The sequence below is a fragment of the Chinchilla lanigera genome, unplaced genomic scaffold (genome assembly GCF_000276665.1).
Source record: "Chinchilla lanigera isolate Chin_1 unplaced genomic scaffold, ChiLan1.0 scaffold00121, whole genome shotgun sequence".
NCBI classification, from domain to species: Eukaryota; Metazoa; Chordata; class Mammalia; order Rodentia; family Chinchillidae; genus Chinchilla; species Chinchilla lanigera.
Window position 1 is genome coordinate 1,509,797 of NW_004955522.1, and position 20,333 is coordinate 1,530,129.

The following is a 20,333-nucleotide window of genomic DNA, read 5'->3' on the forward strand; positions in this document are numbered from 1 at the left end:
GATTTTTATGTTTCATTAATAAATAAACTTAATTTTTTTTTCAGTGAGATGCTTAAAACAGGAAGATGCAGTTCTTCATAGTGCAGCTGGTGTCAGGGCTGAAATAATTACCCACGTAGGTTCAAGGAGCTCTGCCATGTGACAGTGTCCTTGGTTAGGCTGTGTGTTGGGGACACCTGATTTACTATTTTCTCAGGAGGACCTTAGAGCAGATAATCAAAAGGTGCTCTGTGGAGCTGAGCCCGGTGCTGTCCACATTGATCAGGCGACTCCCTTGGTGTCTTGCTGTGCTGCTTTCGACTGTTGCATAGCTTGTTCCTTAAGGATCATTCTGGGGTAACCAGGGGCCTAATCCTTGAACTCTGTGTGCTCCCCAGGGTGGGAGTCTTTAGAGATTGGTCCTGTCCACTGAGTGCAGGCCCTACGCATTCTCAGGCACTGTTGGAGCATCCTTGGACAGCCAGCAGATCAGGATGAGCCCTACTCTGTGCCCTTTGCAGCGCTCGCAGTGGCCAGAGCTCTTCGAGGTGTAACAGCAGGGTCCACGGCGGTCGTTTGTTGAATCCTCCATCATTCATTCCTCTCCTTGCTCCTTTACTTCACACACACTTGGCGAGGCTGCCAAAGCTCTGCTTCTCCCAGGCTCTGTGGAGAGAGTGGTGGCCGTTGGAAGCCAAGTTAACCTCAAACAAGCCGTAATCGCTGTTGTCAGCAAGCGGGCGTTTCATTGCTCATGGTGAAGTCCTTAACCCATTGTGTCTGCGGTGGTTGCAGAGGGAACAGTGCTGACATCACCACAGCGGAAGGGGCAGCCCTTTGATTTGGGGCTTATTGTAGGACACACACTAGGAAGGATTTGCACTCATGATCTACTTGCATGCATTTTTAAATTTAATTCTGAAAGCAATCCTTTGTGTGATTATCTCCATCACACGGAAGAAGAAAATGAGTCTGGAAGGAAAGGCAAGTGACTAGTCCAAAGGCACGTGGTCAGCAGAGACTTGAGGTCCCATGTGGCTGGGCCGCTAGGCGTCCCTGTTAGCCACCACACCCTCAAGTCCTTCATGCGACAGACCCCGAGAGTCACAGGAGGCCGGTCTTTCATGGGGTGACTTGGCAGTCAGTGGCAGCTGCAGGTCTTCAGCCCAGTCAGACTCTTGCTCTCTCCCTGGCTGCACCCACGCCTAGGTGGGTCGTGTGTTCACTTCCTGTAATCGGCTTTCTCCAATTCCTGTGTCGGGCACCTTGGAAGTGAGCAGCTCTGCCGTGGGAGAACCAAATGTCACATAGTAGGACCGCCTTCCATGCCTTCCATGCCTTAAATTAATTTTTAATCATTAAGTAGTTTGGAAATCATCAAATTTAAGTGCCTTTTGTAATCACCTAACCCAAATTGTTGGAGGGAGCTATGGTCCCTGTTGCCATAATCCTAGAATTTAGCAAACGACTTTGAGTTCTTACATTTGTACGTTCAGAAATAAGGGCGGTTTTCCCTTTAGAACTCCGCAGCGTGCTCTGTTTTTGTCTCTCGGGAGCACAGGATTGTACATGGTTTAGAGAATATTGTAGTGGTGAAAATATGCAGAAAAAAGCAAGTGCTTTGACTTTTGAAATACTGCCAGAGTGAAATCTCTCACGGATAGGCAGATGACAGTTTAGTACGCACAGGTCTTTAGATTCTGAGAACTGTCAGAAGTGAATTTAAGTGCCGGCGACGGGGCTGCCAAAAAAACATGTGTAACTCTGTTCTTATCATCACCTCCCATCTTTAGACATTAAAATTTTCTTGTGTGTAAAACATAATGACAAATGAAAGAAAGCCTGCCGCTTTAGAACCCACTTCTCTTTGCACTTTTGGACTGAAGATGGGAAAAGCCCTTAACGATGAGTTCCACGTAGATGCCTTCATTTAGCATGCCGTTTCCGAGCGTGCATATGGAGGAGGCAGGGTATGAGCAGGCTCTGTTTGCCTGTGCACTTTCCCCAGTTCCTGCTGTGGCCCAAGCGTATTGTTCTACCCTGGGAGAGGCGGTGGGTTGTGTGGGCTCAGGCCGATAAAGATCCAAACAGATCCAAACAAACACTGGCTGTACACGCAGCTCGTTCTTGTGTGGATCCACCCTCCATCTGCCTTCTACCAAGAGATGTGCGATCAGCCTCTTTGGGGATGCTCTCTCTTCTTAGGGGCTGGGATGTGGAGGAGGAGGCTGCTTTAGAATGGTCACTGCTAATAATGATTATATAAGCCATAGCTGGTAGCCAACTTCCTGTTTTTCTGTACAAGGCAATGTACTAAGCACCTAAGTATGTATTCCCTCTGATTTCTAACAGTTACCCCAGACCTCCACCATTATTGCCCATTTTACAAATTGAAAAGATAGAGCACAGACAGGCTAAAGCACCTTCCCACATTTACAAAGATGTGGTGGATCCTGAATCGCAGCCCAAATCTGTCTGAATCCAGAATCTGTAACTGTTTTAGTTACTTCTCATTCTTTGGTCATATCTTTTTTATATGGATTTCTTTATTGGTGATATATTGCTCAGTAACAAATTTCATGGCTTAAAACAATAAATGTTTATATTTAAAGTAGTCCACAAGTCAGACTGGAGAGGCTGAGGCAAGAGGATTGATGTGAGTTCAAGGCCAGCCTGGGGTACACAGTGAGTTTAAGATCAGTCTGCTGAACTATATAGTGAGACTTTGTCTAAAAAAAAAAAAAAACAACAAAAACCAAGGTACCCATTTGTACTCTCCCTTTTTGTTTTTTCTCCCTTCTTCTTTACCTTCCTTCTGTTTTCCACTCCCTATTTGCTTAAATCAGGACTCAAACCCCATCAGTGCATTATAACTGTTTAGCAGTACTAGGCTCCAGCCCAGGACCTCCACAGTGAGCAACATTCGCAGCTCCTTTTTATATCTTTTAATTTTAGTCAGGGTCCCACTAAGTTGTTAAGTTGCCCAGGCTGGGCTTGAAATGGAGACCCTCCTGCTTCTGCCTCTCAGAGTTCTGGGACCACCATATCCGGATGTTCAGTGCATTTGACTCTACAGGCTGTCACTGTACTTTTTTTAAAAAAAGGTAAATGCAGCATGCTAGCTTAACGGACCACGTGGTCCTTTTAGAGATTTCTGTGATCCATAGTTTGGTGATTGCATCCCGTGGTGATATTTAACTCACTCTTTCTTCTCCTCAGTTTCTGTGAAAAGGGAGTAAACACTAGAAATATGATCATCTTCATATTTAGTTTTGGGCAAGAACCCTTCAGGAGCCATGGTGCATTATCCATCTAGCGGCATAGCTCTACATGCCAAAGCCTGTTTCCTTAAGGTCCTGTGTGTCCTGCTCCATTCACACCTCCCTCCCCTCTGTTTGCCCACTTCCTTTTTCATTCATTTCTTCTATTATTCTCCACTTACCCTTCTGGGTGGTCAGCCTAGGAGCCTCAGCCTGCCTCTAGCCAGTTCTCCCAAAGTTTGTGGTGGTTGTCGTCAGCCAGTGTGTTGTAGGTCAAGTTATTTAGGCCGTTACTGGAAAGCTCTAACCCAAAGCCTCTGTGAAGTACCAACCAAACTGGGTTTTGCAGGATATTTTTCTTTAAACTATGATTCTGGAGAGACTCCAGCTCTACACTGCCTGGTGGGGAGAGCCATCCATCCACCTAGGAGGAGCTGGGGCTCTTTTTCTTTCAGGCCAGTTATTTGGATAATTTTCCAATAGAATCATAAACAACGGTATGTTGTTTGCGATGCTTTTGCCCGTTTCGTCCTGCCTGTAGCTGTTTAGTTTATTGTGAGGTACACATTTCCAATAAGGACTAGCATAATTTAACAGCTCCATGAGCTAGGTGCTCCATAAATATGTTTTCTTCCTCCAAAAAGTTCTATGATCCGAGTTTCATCGATCTTCAACAAACTGGAAACTGGGTTCCAATTCTGGAAATAGGAAAATTGGAAATGGCGCATAACACAGAACGTGCATTGCTGATGTCAGACAGCTCTGACAATATTGATCAAGGGTTTTGTTTCAGCCTGGAAATTAACTGAAATTGATAGGAAATTTATTTAAAAATGATTACGCAATTCTGAAGGTTTCCAAGGCTTCATATTATGGGTTTGTATTTCTTTTCTCAACTTTCTGTTTTTAGTATAACTTAAAGAAATTAGGTTTCTTTTCCCTTAGAAGATCACATAGAACAATGTTTTTAAGAGGTGAAAGTAAAGATTTTCTCTCCCTTTTAAACATTGGAGGAGAAATATCTTTAGCAAAGTTATTTATTTTCACTTTTACTAAATTACTTTCAGAACTTGAGGCTACTAATCCCATATATAATATTCTTGGATTCATACTGCAGAGTTTGCTGTCTCCGGTCCTTCTTTGGAAGTGAGTGGGCTATAAATTATAAATAAATTTCAAATTTTGAGGGATAAATTGCCCTGAAGACCAATGTGTAAATTACAGATTAATCTTTCTTTTTCTCCCCAGCTCAGTTTGAAGAGTAATGTTTTAGGCAGCGTATCTTCATCTCCCTTTGCTCAACATGAGAAATCGCTTTTGGTTTGCCTAACAGGGGATCATGTTGCTTTGCTTTCCTACACAGTATGAAAACTAAAAGAAACGAAAGCAGAGAGGCAGATTTTATCTGTAATGAGTACTCTAAATCTCGATCTTCATTATGATTTTTTAGGAAAGTTTTAAGAACTATGCACGTAAATTTTTCCCCCTTCCTGTACATTTTCCATTTTAAGGCATTAAAAAATCATGTGGTATGATGTTTTGCTTAAAACATCAGGGAAGATTGCTTTCCTCATAAGCACGTTTTTTTTTTTTTTTTTTGCCTTTTGCTAATTCTTTGGGCATAAAATCTTTTTATGTTATTCTTTAAAAATATTTCTAATGTTGACTATATACTGTTAGCCACAGAAACACTAACTTGAAGCAGTATAATATGTGTAGTGCAGAGGTCAGTGAACTTTTCTGTAAAGATCCCGAGAGAGAATGGTTTTGACTTTTCAGGTAATGAGATCTCTGTTCCACCTACTTACCTCTGCCACTGTGGTATGGAAGTAGCTATAAGCAGTGTATAAATGGATAGCCATGGCTGTGTTCCAATGAAACTTTATTTACAAAGCAGACAACGGGCCAGATTTATTGGGGACCATAGTATGCTAACCCCTGGGCACCAGTACACAACCCCTGGTATAGTGGAAGCTACTCAGGTTTGGGGACCAACCGAATTTAGGTTTAAATTCCAGTTCAGCTGCTTACTAGAGCGGTGGCTCTGAGGAAATTGCTCATCATCTCTGGTTCTCAACTTTAAATTCCGTGTGAAGTAGATGATTACCTATGCTGTGCAGATGGTTGAAAATAGCTATTAGTGAAATAATCAGATACATGTCTGTGTTGTACATATGGTTATTGTACATGTGTATTTGATAATTCCCTAGATCTTTATCTACTGAGAGGTTTTTAAGACTACACACAGTATCATAAGATAGAAATAAGAGATCTATTTGAAGCAGGGAAGAGAGATAAATGAGGACTCGTCAGATGCCATCAGAGAGAAAGTGTGGCTCTCATAAGGGTTTTCATAATCATTAAAACTTGGGCCAGTGAATGAGCCTTGAGATTCCTGGCAACCAGGGGAAGACAGGAAATGAGTTTCATATTGTCCACCAGCTAATAGTACGACAGGAGCCAAGCAGAAATGACTGTTGCCATGGTTATGCTCTAGTGAGGATCACAGAGTAGTTATTACTCTACTGAGTCTTTTCCACCTTCTCTTTGTTATTTATTCTTTATTCACAGGGACTCAAAGCTCTGGACCCGAGGGAAGCTTCACCGTTCTTTTGTAGAGTACATGGCATGATTTTATTTTCTTTGATATTGCTCTGTTTCCCTTGGCTTTAGGCATCTTTTTCAGTTGGTCTGAGTCACCTTAAGACCAGGTTTCTTCAGATAAATGGGGATGTTAGGCTAGATTACAGCTCCCTCCGCATACTTAAGTATTTCCTATGACTTCCTTGTGTCCCCTCCTTTTAAAACTTTTTGTCCTGACTGCATTATTCATTCAACACTTACACAGTGACAGGAGCAAGGCTAGACGTTGGAATTCAGCCACTTGCTTTCTCATATCTCCTGTGCCTTATCTCTGCCTCTTACAATAATCATGATGCTTAAGAACTTTTTGATAAATTTATGTAATACCAGTGTCCTAAATCTTTCAGCATGTCTTTTGGCTGTTCCTAAAAGTCATCACTGCTAAGGAGTAAATGAAAAGGTCTGTTTGATTGAATCATGATGATATTTATGAAATACTTAAAAATTTCCTAAAAGAATTTTAGGTTTAGCCATCATTATCATGTTTTATGAAATAAAAGAGATATATATTATTTAAAAGACAAGCAAATGATCCTTTCCAAGAAGAGTTACAGCCAAGCTTGGAAAGATGTTTGGAGTTTCTGTGGGGTTGTCTTTTCAATGTCTCAGCCATCAGTAGGTATAGACTGATACAATGTTTTTATCTCTAGAAAATAATACAAATTTCATTGTGAGTGTTGAACAATGATGGTTTAAGGCACTTGGCTAGACTTGGGTTCTCAAAGTTATTCTATAAAGAATCACATCATATTTCTGCTTTTATGAGCCAGGTGATCTCTGTTGCAAGCACTAATCCATTACAGTATGCATTGTTGAAGGCTAAAGGAGGCTGTGGTAGGCCATGTGAAAGGAGTTGCAGATTATGTGACTGTGTGCCAATAAAATTTTATCAACCAAATTAGGAAGTAGGCTGGATTTAAGACCTGGGCTGGCACTGTGGGTGTGCCAGTTCCTGGATTATAGTATCTAGTTCTCTGAAAAGCAAATCATGTTTGTAGCATCCTATGTCATCAGAAGAAATACATATCATTTTTCTTGGAAAATGCGTGTGTTAGGCCTGGTCAAGATAGATAAGTTCATACAGCTAATGCTGCGTGGATGGTTAGTTTTGGTTCTCTGCATAGAATGCACTGGGATTCTTAGCAGCTGAGAGAAGAGATAAGAGCATTTATAGGACAGTGTGCTGTGCCGCGTTTTGGAAATAGCACCATATGAGAAAGCAGGTCAACTATGACAACTGAGGGCTATTTAAGTAATGAAGACCCTGAAGCCCTGATTGGAGCTTGAAACTGGATGATGATGATAATCACAGCTATTTATTAGCTATTTATCGTGTGTCATTCACAGCTAAGCACTTACGTGCCAGCTGCCTTAGCCTTACAAGGATTCAGAGGGTAGATCAAAAATGGTGGAGTGGCGATGTTTTATGGTTCAGACTAAAACCACAAATGACCATGTGTTACAGACCAAGAAACTGAAGCTTGACAAGGGTAAGCATCTTGGTTGTAGGGCTAGAACTTGAACCAAATCTGCACTGAGCTCAGCTTAGACAGTAGTTTGTAGAAGCAGAAAGGTCTGCCTCAGTTGGGAAATGCATCATGTGAGCACACTGCCTCTGAAGGAGGTTTCTCCCATTAACAGGATGGATGACAACCACTGCCTACTTGGACAATTATTGAGGTCACTTCAAGGTTGGAGCAGATGCTTCCTCCAGCCAATTTTCTATCACCAAGAGGAATTTATTTTGTTGAAATATGTGTAAAGGAGGTTAAACCAACTCAATAGAACAGAGGCTCATCTCTTCAATTAAGATACTAAGACTGTTTTCCTCCAAATGTCTAGGTGTCTCTCTGTGGAGTCCGCTTAAGCAGAAATGGCAGCTATTTACTTTCATTTATAGTTGTCTTTATACATTAACTCCAGATGTCAGTGTTCATTTACCCTTAGCTCCTACTTGTCTTCAAAATGATACTTATCCAGTAGACAGAAGAAGACCAAAGGCTCATTTGCTATATATACACCTCTGCAATGCCAGAGTGATTGTTCTCAAGTGCAAACTTAGCCCTGACACTGACCTGCTTGGTGCTGTTCCACTGTCTGAATTGCAGTAACTGTAGTTGCTGGTGGGGTCCTCCCGCACCTGGTGATTGGACCCTTTTCCACTTGTCATTTGTGACTATGTCCTGCCAAACTCTTATCTCTAGGCTGTGATCCTCACAGAAACACTCAAAGGTTCTGGATCCAGAGTCAGGTGTTTGCTTTTGCTGCCTCCCCCTCCAACTGTCCATTACCTGTTCATTGGATGGCTTTGTGCCCCACCCTCAACAGAACTGTCCTCCTTTGTTCCTCTCACCTCAGCACCACAGCTGAATTGACGAGTCACTTCTGGGAGTGTCAGCAGCAGACCAAATCATCCCGTGGAGTACTTTGGGGATGCTTTGTTCTGTATTGATTTCTCTTTGTTAGACTGAGCTCCAGAGGCTTGAAATCTTGACTCCTTTATCATTGACTGAGCTCTGAAGATGATGTATAACTTATCAAGAGGGTCACCATGGCAATTTCCTTAATTTTTATGATTCTCAGGTTCTTCATCAGAAAGAATGAGAGATGATAGTGATACACGTGGGTGTTGTTGAGAAGATTAAATAACAATGTTTATAGCAAATAGTACCTGATATACTTAGGGAGTTTTTATTAAATTTTTGATCATTATTATCATCATCTTTTGCAATTATCACATTATCTACCTAATAGTAAGCTTATAGAAGGGGATGAATGGATGGATGAATGAATGGATGGATGGATGGATGCATAGATGGGTGGATGGATAGATGGCTGGACAAAAGGAAGGAAAGGAGGAAAGATGAAGGGAAAAAATGGAGACACATGGTTCCATTTGCTGAACCAGATTTTACTTTTAAGATGCCAGCCTTTACCCATTCAGGATTCTTAAACAGATATCTTCTTGAATAATATGGGGGTTTATGTTTGTTGATTTTGGGAAACTACATTTGAAGCATTTGTATACAGTCATTTCAGGCAGATAATTTGAAGGTTCCCTTCTAGGAATCTATGAATATATTTGTCTGTTGAAAGTCAGGGTTTCCCTGGGATGCCATGGACTGGGTGGCCAGCTGGCTTGGCACTGTTTGGAGTGGACAGGAGAGATGCCTCTTAGCCCGATCCATCCTGCCTGTTCTTTGACCTGTATGGAGACCACCCACACAGCCATCGCTGTAGCAAATCCATGGTGGTGTTAACATTTGGTTACTCGCAGAGAACTCTTGGTTTATGTAAGCCTTGGAAAAAGCATTTTAGTTTCTGTGGTTTAGAATCTGTTTTCCAACTTGGCCCGTGGATCCAGCTTGGTTTTTTCCCCTTGTACAATCCTAACCAACCCCATTGTCACGTTGGAATTCTACGTTTATGTAATTGACATGTTGAGTTGTGCTTTAACCACACTGAAATCACATCTTAATAACATAGGAACCATCTTTTCTCCCCAGTAAATTGTGGAGAAGCTAATTCTTGTCAGCCTAAAAACTTGAGCATACATTTGAAATAAATCAGCAACATTACACAGTACAGCCTGCTGAAAATCTCCCAGGAAGGTTATATTTTTAGTTAACCACTTGTCAGTGCACTGTGTTTGCAGTATTGCGAGTGCTTTCTTTTCTTCATTTTGGGGGGAATCTATTCAGTATCTTATCATTCAAAAAAGCATAAATGAATCCTCTCATTTAGTGGTCTTTGCCTCTTAATATTATACTACTGTTATAGTTTAGTTATGACTCACAATCAGAAAGACATTATGCTAACGTTAAACAATTATTGATAACGACAAACAGAAAGGGAGAGAGGTCTCTGACTGTCTTGGAGGTGCATGATCATAAGTTACATAGTTCCTGGAAATGGATCTTATAGGAATATCTCCAGACAAAAAATCTGGGGTTGGGTCTCTCCAGGTGGCCACTGCATGACAGTGTCCGACACTGATACTGTCATCTGTGGTTATAAATGAGTTATGCTCCCTTTACCCCCAACATTTGACCCTCTCAGGTCCTGTATTACACTGCCCAGAAAATGTGGTAGTGAAAACAGACCTACTTTGACTTCCTCGGCTGCAGTCACTTGACCTCCCCAGTAAAGACTACTCCACACAGAGTATATACACTGATAACTATTTCTTTCAAACTTATAAATGCCCGTCCCCATTCTCAAAACACTATGTAACTCTTATGGGAAGGTTTTGGACTTGTAGGCAGGCACACATGAACCATCATCTACCATCCTAGACAATCCATGCTCAGAGGTTGGTGGGTACATTTTCCATGTTTTCTCTGTGCACATAGACTTTTAAACAAAACAAAACAAAACAACAGTTTATGTTTCTTGTATATTTTTAAAATTTTTTTCTATGAAGATAAAATTCACACACCATAAATTCATTATTTTAAAGTGTGCAGTTCATTAGATTTTAGTATATTCACAAAGTTGTGCAACCATCACTAATTGCAATTTCCAGAACAGTTTGATTACTCCTGTCTTGGTTACTTTTCTCTTTTTGCTGAGACAAAATACCTGACACCCAAAATTAAGGAAGGACAGGTTTATTTAGCTCACAGTTTGTGGCGGTTTCATTCCATACTTGGATGGCTCCAAGGCAGAGTGGCACATGGCAAAGGGAAACAGTTCATGGTTGCAGGAAACAGCAAAAGCAGGAAGAGCAAAAAGGTAGGAGCAGCAGGGAGCAAGCCTCTTTCCGTCTCATATTGTATGCAAGCTATCCGCCCTAGGACGGGTGTAGCGCTCACACCCATAATCCCAGCATTGGACCATGGATCAATCTAAAACTCTAGAGGCCCCACCCCATGACTGCATGAGGCTTTGGGGGGACCTCTAGACACAAAATATAACACCCCCGTAATCCATTACTTATTGGAGGTCCCCTCGTCTCCATTCAGCACCTCTCTGGCAACTAGTGATAAATTTGTCTCTATGAATTTGTGTCCTTTTGTGTCTGGCTTCTAGCACTGAGGATAATGTTTTCAGCGTTCACCCATACTGGACATGTGTCACACTTCACTCCTTTTTATGGATAAATTATTTCATTATATGGGTATTACACATTTTTTAGGTATTGAGGATTGAACCCTGAGCCTTCCCCATACAAGTATTCTCGCATTGAGCTACTTTCCCATGCAAAATTTTCTTTACCTAACTTGTCAGTCAGTGAACATTTGAGTTGTTTCTGCTTTTTATCTGTTGTCATTAACAATTTCTTGTGCAGCCATACATTGTCATTTCTCTTGGGTATATACCTAAGAGTGGAATTTCCGCATTAGGTGGCAACTTGATGTTGAACTCTAGGGAAACTTCCAAACTCTTGGGAAACTTCCAAACTCTTGGGCTCCACTGCTACACCAATTTCTTCACGTCCTCCCCAACACTTGGCCTTTTAAAAAAAAATTCTGGTTACCCTGGTTTGATAGCCATCCTAGGGAGTGTGAATGATAACATGCTATATATCTTTCCATAGTTTACTTTTCTCCATACTTGCTACATCATGGGCATTTTTATATGCTATTGCATATAGATTTTTTTTTCTAGTTTTAATTTTCAGAACCTTGCAGTAATCTGTGTCACATAGGTAACATTATTTAGTGAATCTTGAGTGTTGAATGCTATGTTGATTTTTGCTGTTACACACACTTTGATGATGACCTGAACATGTCTTTTTGGATCTCTTATTTTGTTAGCATAGATTCCTGTTTTGTTTTTCTTCCCGTACCAGGAATTGAACTCAAGACCTTGCGCTTGCCAGGCAGGTGCTGTGCCACTGAGCTAAATACCCAGCCCTGAGCATAGATTTCTAGAAGCAGAGATCCTAAGTCAGGGAGAGCGAACCTTGCAGAACTTTCAGTGATAACAAACAGCCTGCTACAGCACGTGTGCCATAGGTTTGCCACCTCTGTTCTAAGTCAAAGCAAGTGAACAACTTTTAATATAAAACTATAAAACCAAATCATCCTCCAGAAAAATTACAAGTGGCTTCTTATTATCCTTTCCCCAAATACTACCCAATAGAGTGTTATTTTTTCACTCTTTATAATTGGAATCTGACCGTTATTTTTAAAAATTGCATTGACTTTCTATTCGTGAGTGTGGAAATTCTCTTTTCAGGGTTTGCTCAGGCCATCTGAATGCATTGCAGCCAAGGAGGGACTCTGCCTCATGGTGGGACAGCAGAAGAGGGTCTAGGATTTCTTCCTTTGCTGACTGGAGAGATGCAGGGAGCTGAGAAGGGAGTCTGAGGAAGAGCAGGGAGGAAGAATTGCCTGGCTGTTGTTCTTTTTGTCATTCTTACCAACCCCTCAGACACCCTTTGTCTTAGATGGCCCTATGAGGACCCATCAGGAGAAGCACAGCTCCAGCATGTACCTCCAGATGTTTCTCAAACCACATAAAACAGGACCCCCTATTTTTCCTGCTCCAAACTTAATAGACTGCACCCCATTCAAGAGAAAGCTTCAGATGGATCTTAGAGAAGAACTAGCTCTGACCTATTGAGATCCTGCTTCCAAAATAGATTTTAATCCCAGGTACTTAGCCCACTTGACCCTAAAGTCTCTTGGGCCAAGCAGAATTTTCCTGTTCTTTCCCATCCTGTGGGAGAATTTTTTCCAAGCTTAGCGGAGCTTTGCCTGAGATTTGTGTCTGTTTCCTGTGTGCTCCTCCCTGCCAGGCCTAGTGTGATGGCCGCCCCCTCACCACCCCATCCCATGTGCTCCTTGCAGTGATTTCTGCTGTGATCACATCGGCCTGACTTCTCCTGGTTTTAAAAGGCTTACTCGACTTTTTAGGTATGTTTTAAACCTGTTGATTTTGGTATTGTGTATTAATTACGCTAGTGTATGCAAGTTTTATGATTACAAAAATGACACATGCCCATTATAGAACTTAAAAAACATGGAAAAGCATAAAAAAGTAAACCATTCATTATTCCTCCCCATTATTTTGTCTTTGTTTCTTGAATTTCCCCCCTTGTGGAGATTTTCTAGTACACACAAGAAGGAAGAAAGGCACAAACGACCTTCCCACACCCTTCATGCATCTTCTGTAATTAGCAACATATGCTCAATTTTATCCAATCTATAGCCTCTCTCTTGCTAGAGTATTTTAAAACGAATCTAAGACATAAATTTTCATCCATGAATACACTGTTACCCCTCAATTAACACCTCTGTTCATATTTCAGAGTATCACCTTGGTCATTTTTTCTTCCATGGAATGGCAGATTCCATAGGTATGAAATTAAAAATGTGTGTGTGCTTATAAGTGTGTAATTCAAACATTTTTGAAAAATATATTTTTCTAATAGTACCTTTTCGCCTCTAGGTTTTCCACTGTCATTTAGTAAAGTTAGTAAATTGGTAAAACAATACCACGGAGTTGGGGAAAATACTCTGAATAATGGTTTTAAAACCCATATTTTCAGATTTTCAGCCTTTTAAAAATGATCTCAAGTGTTAATTAATAAATTCAACTTGATGTGATAAAATTCTAATAATAAGCCATAACAACTAAATAGGCTGTCATGCACTAAAACCATGTAACTTTGAAATACCCAGAAAATTTTTCAAAATACCTTAATTTCATTGAATTTACTCTGTCTTACATGAACCTTGTTATCATGTAAGGATAGAAGTGTTAAGGCCTTATGAAGACAGGCCCCGCGAAGCTGTCAGCCACAGCCTATCCAGGGAAAAGGGAAAGAACTCGGCTGGAGGTTGCATAACTACTTCTCAGAGTGTCAGAATGGTTTCTCTGAGCCCAGATAGATTTTCTTTTTTTCAAAACTGAAATATAATTTACATAATACAAAATTCACAGCTTTACGGTACACAAATCAATTCCTTTTACTACACTGTTGGACTATAGTCTTGTACAATTACCACCAGTATTGAGAAGGAAATTTTGGACTTTTATTAGTACATATTTGTAGTACACATGATTACATTTGCTGTAGGGAATTGGTACATGTATAGAGCAGAGTTCGGTCCTTGAAGCCCGGAACATTTCTATCACTCCAGAACGGGACCCTATTGAGATTAGCAGTGATTCCCACCTACACTTCTTCTGGTGCTCAGTGATGGCTGACTTACCTTCTGTCTCTAATATTTGCCTGTTTTGGGTATTTCATATGGATGGAATCATACAATATGTGGTCTTCTGAGCCTGGCTTCTTTCACTGAGTATAATATTTTTGAGGTTCACTTATATTGTAGGATGTGTCAATATTTTTTTAATGGCTAGAAAATATTCTTGTGTATGGCTATAGCACATTTTGTTTATCAGTTTGTCCAGTGAGAGAAATTTGGATTGTTTCCACTTTTTGGCTACTGTAAGTAATCCTGTCATGAATATTATCCTCACAGTTCTGCTTGAGATTATGGTCGTACTGCTGTTGGAGGACATCATGATACTTGGGGCTGCAAGCATTGGAAGATAGAGCGTTGGGTCCACAGAAGCTTCTCTGAGGGCATCCCATTCCTCCTAAGCTTAGTACCCTTTCTGGGGCCTCTTGGAGGAGTGTTTAGGACTTGTCCAGTGGTTGTCCAGTAATGGAGGAAGCAGCTCTCCTGGGGAGAAGTTCCCAAGTCCATGAACATTGCCAACAGGAGATAAGATGTCGATTACCCTTTTTTGGTTTAAGAATTGACTACTGAGTCCCATTTAGTGGGGCTTAATTATTTTGTCAAGGGTTTTCTTTATTTGTTGTCTTGACCCAGGAGTTAATTTCAACCAGCGAGCACTGGCTCCTTTCAGCACTGGGGTCCAGCCACTTTATAACTGGTGACAGAGGGCCATGCCATGACCACATGTGAATTAATCCTCTCCTCCAGGCCACGTGCTGTTCTCCAGCCAGGTTGTATTTCTTCATTAGCTGTATACCCAGGGCCCAGAGAGTCCCAGAGGATTTCAGAGTACATTAATTTTTATCATAACATGGAATCTTTCAGGTCTGAATGGCAGCACACAGCTGTCAGGGGCTTTCTGAACTCTATTGCAGCTCCATATATCTCTAGGCAAAACAGAGGAAAAAGTCATCACTGGCAAGGGAAATGTACAGAATGCATGAGATGTTTTATTAATTGGCTTGACCATGTGCTTAAGCACATTACTCTAGCAATTTTTTTCCCATTGTCCATGTAAGTTTACCTCTGCCTTCCCATATGAAAGCCCCCCCCCCCATTAGAACGACAGATAGTATGTTTTACATAAGCTCTCTTTGCATAATCATAAAGAAATCATCATCTGGTACTTACAACTGTTCTATAAATATATAAGAAAGAATGTTCCCTTCCCATGAATTTTCAGCAGAATTTATTCATCTGTGTTATTGCAGAAGTTCATAAGTAATGGCTTGTAGTGCTTAATATTGCTTTACATCCACAAAATGTAATTTTAATGTGAACGCATGCTAATGTGTTTCTGGGAAGAGCAGTTATTTGTTCATTGCCTTTATTTTGCCCAATTATCAAATGAATGAAATGCTTAAAGGGATGCAGTTTCCGTGGAGAAGAGGGCCAGGTATTATTTTAATAAAAGCACTGTAAGCACAGCTGGTGAATCCCCTGTATGCCAGGCCCTGTAGTAGAGACCAATGGGTGTAGAGGATGCGCAGGTCCTCTACCGTGGAAAATTCTAGTCAAAGAGAGAAGGCAGAGTTTTCAGTTATAAGAACAAATGTGTTCTTCATAGACACATTCAAGCCATTGGCCACTGGCTCTAGTTCTTCACTCAAGCTTCATGGACCCTTGAGGAGGCATGGCCTCTTCATTTAATTGCTCACACTGCAGGGAGCCTAATCTCACGAGCTCTGTAGTTCCTACAGCAGAGTTTCCCCCGATTCACATAGCACTATTCAGACACAAGATGTACATAGGCAGATGCTGCATTTATCTTATCATGTGTTCACTTTTCACAGCCCAGAATAAGAAGAGCAGTCCCACTTAGCAGATTTTTTTCCCGAAGGACAAGCCTGAGAAATATTGATGAGTTGGTCCCAGCGCGTTTGTAAAGAATTGAATACAGGTGGTCCTTACATCAGGCAAATGGTACCCAAGTGACTGCATTGTAGCTAATTAAAAAGAAAAAGTACTACTGTATGTAAGCAATACTTTAAAATAACAGAAGACAGGGAACTTAGTGGGTATATGCAAAGATACAGAGACTTCATAAGTGTTAATCTTACTTCATTTGCAGGGACGCAGCAATTCAGCAAACTTCCATTTTATGTCAGGCATGACCCCAGGTGTGAGGGCACTGGGTGATTCAGACACACTCTGTCCTTCAGACTTTCCTGTCTATTGTTATCTACCCCATCATAGATATGGGTAAACTGAGTGTCACAGAGAAATAACCAGTTCTTTCTTCTCTCAGTAATGCTCGCTCCAACACTCTTCAGCTTCCAGATTTTCCCCTTCTATGTAATATGAATGACATTCACATTCTCTGAGTTGCCGCATAGCGTTTAGTAAGATGCATTTTACTTCCCAAGTGTTCTTTTGTATCATAACTCAGTTTCTTCAGGAAAAGACCAGGATTCATTTTTCAGATGAATAAATGATAATTTGCCAAGAAAGACATGGTTGATTTACTTTGTCTCAATCTATGGGAGTGATGTTCAAGGCAAGTACCAGGTTGTGAACTTGATTTTCTCCTTATTTCTTCCCTCCGCAATCTTATCGTGCTTGCTGTTGATGTTCCATTTTATTAAATATTCCCAGGAAGCTGCAGCACAGGACATAAAGTACTAAATGCAAAGGGCAGGAGAGCGATGGAAACACCCGGAACTGTAGCACCTACGTGTCGGACCTGTATTGCAGATATCATGCCAGTTGCACTAAGTGTGCAATTATCAAATCAATGCATTTCCCCTAGAAAGCTGTCCTGGGGAGGATGTGGACGTACACATGCCTCTTTTACATTCCCCCCATTTAGAATCAATGAGGTTGCAATTTCACTGCTGGGACTGTAGATGATGGGATGGGAAAATATAATCAAGATAATGGACATGAGGCAAAAATTTAAGAAAATAACAAAAACGTGAGTGTTTCCATTTTCTGTTAAGTATATGCACTGATGTTCTGGAATCCACTATAAGAAGTTGTAAATGGTGCATGAAATGAAAAATTCCTGGTGGTCCCCAGAGTATACAGCCAGTGCTGTGTTCCATTCCTAGTGATTGTTTTGGTTTATTTTCTCTATTCCAGCTGAAATAAAAAAAATAATTAAGTGTGGCTAGGTTAACTTGATAGCAGAATCCACTCCTGGTTAATTATTATCCTAATACTTGATGGTGTTCATTAAGTTCTTGACATCTATAGGATCTGTAAAACGTAGAAGTGCAACTGATGGTCAGTGACTGCATGTGCTTATAGTAGTTTCATGTGTTGATATTTAGCTTGTTTTATGTATTTTCCTTCTTAGCACATTCAGGAGGTGCTTACCCTGAGATTCTGAGTAAGGGGATGGGAAAATATGTATTTTATAAATGTGCAAGAAAATTATGTAAGTACTTTACATTTCTGCATTATCAGTCGGTACCATGTCCTTGAAGAAGAGCCTAAGGTCTAAGAAACATACATCTGAGAAAAAAAGAATATTTTTTAGGGTACTATCTCTATCAAGGGCCATGCTAGGCAATTTACATCTAAAAAAAATTCTCATAACTATCAAATAAAGTGGGCATTTAAGCTCTCTTTTATAGGGGACACAGCTGTGGTTCAGAGAGGTTTATTAATTTTCACGGCTGAGGAAAGGTAGGCTCAAACTACAAAGTGAATTTTACTTGTCCCGTAGTTTTCTTTTTCCCTGGTGGAACTGCACCAAGTAAAAGAATTCTCTTACAAAAATATTATCATGCAAAAAAATACTCTTTAACTAGAGTTAATGTTTCTCACTCATCTTTCAATAAGATGGCTAACATTTATTGGGGATGATTCTTGGGAAAGGAAATTGCACATTTGTTCTTTCTAAATGATCCCCTTCACATTGATTATAATTCAGGCTCCCCCATTTGAAGTCAGCTGAGAATCATTTCATGATTTTTTCAGAATCCATGTGTCAGTGTGTACGTAATACTGCATATCATCCGGTTTTAAATAATCATCCTGAAGAATATCTCTTAAAATGTGAGTTTGAGAAGCTAACAATTTTTTCCAGTATGTTTTACTGTGTAAGTATTTTGTAAGGTTCTCTGTATGTCAGCCCCAATACCGTGCCATGCACACTGCCTTATGGCCAACTGTGGCTTTGGTGGCTTGCTGAACAGGAGAGCCGTAACTGGGCTGTAGACGCTATAGGAGATAATTGCTGTGGTCAGCTCTGCTTCTGTCCGTGAATTCAAACGACAACAGCCGTAGTTATTTAAAGTGGGGCCCACCTTTTCACTCTTTCCTGGGGATAGTAAATGAGACTGCAAAATAATTTCCTTATAGGACTGTCAGTCTTTATGCCCTTCCCATTTGATTTCAAAATATTTCCAAGTAGGTGGAGGTCTTGCAACTTACTCAGGAATGCCCCAGATGGTGTGATGTTTTGTTTCAGGGAAGAATTGGAAAGTGCTTTCCTTTATATAATATTCCACTGAGCTCAGTGGAATGTCTGAGATGGAATCCCCCCAAAGCCGAAGTTGTCTTAGTATTCTGAAGAATATTTACTTAACCTAAAATTTCTGGCCTGTTTTTGGGGAACATATTAACAACTTCAGTAACAAATATTCTCAATGCCATGATTGTGACTACTGCCTGCTTATAGACTCTCTCTCTTTTTTTTTTTGGTACCGAGAATCAAACTCATGACCTCAGGCTTGCCAGGCAAGCACTTATGCCACTGAGCTGTATCCCCGGCCCTGCTTATAGACTCTTGAAACACTCTTCTCAAGTTTGAAATTATTTGCCCTATTTGTTGGGTTCCGTGTGTTATAAATGGACCAGTCTTGTCTCTAGTGCAAAAATGAATCTGTTAGTGTTGATCAAATAGAACCAAATCCACTTTTCCCCACTTCCTTAATTCAGTTTTTAAGTAGTGATGTGATGTAAAGCATAGCTAGTTAATTAACTATGGAGCAAATGGCATAAGGATATAAATTGATTGGAACATATCTAACCAGATAGGAAAAAAGTTTGACCATGAGTCTCCAAGCAAACAAAGACTCCCTTCCTTTTGGATATTTCTTGTTGTCTACTGGTGGAGATGGCATTTGCACAGAGAGACCCTGGCATGTCCTAGAAAGTACAAAGCAGTGCAGGTTGGGAAGCATCCCAGAGAGAAACGAAAGTCAAGCCTTTCTCGTTTTTTACTTGTAGTACTGGGAATTGCACCCAGGGCCCTCACATTGGGCTATATCCCAAGCCCTTCTTAAATTTTTTTATTTTGCAACGTGGTCTCACTAAATTGCTAAGTTGCCCAAGATAGGCTCAAACTTGGAATCATTCTGCTTTAGTCTCTCAGAGCGCTGGGATTCCAGGTGAGCACGCTACACCTAGCTCCTCTAGGGGGAGATGTTATACCTCAAAAGCTGATATTTAATTTGCACTTAAAATAAGTAAGAATAAACACTTAGAATGTGCTGGCATTGGGTTGTTACCAATTACTGGTAAGCAGAGTCTGAGGCCAGACTCTCAGAATAGCTAGCATATTGACAAAGACAATAGGAGTTGGGGAGGTTTGTTGGGCAGTACTCATGGGAACCTGGGGCAAGGCACTTGCATAGCAGCTGGATTTTCTGACCCATGCAACTGCCTGTGGATAATAAGTTTAATGAACTTGTGTTCTGTATTTCTTCTGTATTTCTGTCAGTTCCACCTGCGTTTACCTTGTAAATGGTAGGAAAGCATTTAAGAACATTTGAATAAAGCATGGCTAACTTTCCAGAGTTAGGTCAAGACTGAGGATTCTTAGAGTAAGGAAGAGTGTTCTCAGTAGCCCTTGGGAGGTGGGCAGGGCTGCAACATGTAGAATGGGCTGCTGGGAGAACGTGAGAGATATCAAGAAGGAGAGAAAGTTTGATAAGAAAATGTGAAGAGCTTAGATTGGGGATTGTTGGCTGAATTTGTAGGAGTGTTTCCAGGAAGGGAAGACCAACAAGTGGGTAGAAATGAGATTGCAGAACAGAGAATGTATCCTGGGTTGGAGCTATCCTCATGGAAATTTTGTCTGAACTCCTGGGGCTGAGTATAATTGCTATCCTCAAGTTCTGAGCTGAAACAAAGAAGGTAGGAACGGAACTATGGGCAGAAGAGGAAGGGCTGCAGGAGACCGAGGCTGAGCCAGTGGTGACCAGGTCTAAGAGTGGACAGAGGCCCAGAATCTGGGCCAGGAATGTGAGCCCAGTGCCAGGGAGGAGCTGGTCCCCTGGGACAGAGAAGTCCTGTCTGGTCA

General features: G+C 40.9%; 1 protein-coding gene across 1 annotated transcript in view; it reads left to right on the forward strand.

Annotated features, from left to right (window-relative positions):
* Wwox (WW domain containing oxidoreductase) overlaps positions 1-20,333 on the forward strand; it is a gene marked incomplete at its 5' end in the record, with an annotated part of 919,641 nt that overhangs the window by 244,065 nt on the left and 655,243 nt on the right.